Source organism: Leptonychotes weddellii, chromosome 7, assembly GCF_054177405.1.
Source record: "Leptonychotes weddellii isolate Sample4059 chromosome 7, ASM5417740v2, whole genome shotgun sequence".
In the NCBI taxonomy this organism is placed as follows: domain Eukaryota; kingdom Metazoa; phylum Chordata; class Mammalia; order Carnivora; family Phocidae; genus Leptonychotes; species Leptonychotes weddellii.
Genome location: NC_138375.1, coordinates 8,731,863 through 8,732,601, shown reverse-complemented (window position 1 = coordinate 8,732,601; position 739 = coordinate 8,731,863).

Genomic DNA, 739 nt, shown 5'->3' with positions numbered 1-739 from the left:
TTCCTTATGTTCCACAAATAAGTGAAACCATATGATAATTGACTTTCTCTGCTTGGCTTATTTCACTTAGCATAATCTCCTCCAGTCCCATCCATGTTGATGTAAAAGTTGGGTATTCATCCCTTCTGATGGCTGAGTAATATTCCATTGTATATATGGACCACATCTTCTTTATCCCTTCATCTGTTGAAGGGCATCTCGGCTCTTTCCACAGTTTGGCTATTGCGGACATTGCTGCTATGAACACTGGGGTGCATATGGCCCTTCTTTTCACTACATCTGTGTCTTTGGGGTAAATACCCAGGAGTGCAATTGCTGGGTCATAGGGTAGCTCTATTTTTAAATTTTTGGGGAACCTCCACACTGTTTTCCAAAGTGGCTGTACCAACTTGCATTCCCACCAACAGTTCTTGTTCTATTTGATAATGTGATTGAACCTACTTCAAGGACCTAAAATGTACATCAGATGCATTGGTACAGATCCTGTCAGGCTCTCCAAAACATCATCTGGTGAGAGTGTCAAATGAGCAAAATAACTGTGTTCCCAAGAACAACTAAATATTGTCCATGAGCGGGGAAGGTGATGTAATTTCTGCAATGTGAGTGAGGGGAATGTAGCAATGCCGGTATGCCTCAGAGTCGGCTTGGGCACTGACATAAACTGAGGAGAATATTAATTTGATGTTGGCCTTGTCAAGTTTATTTGCATTTTGCTAAACCACCAAGTAGGAATATCAGA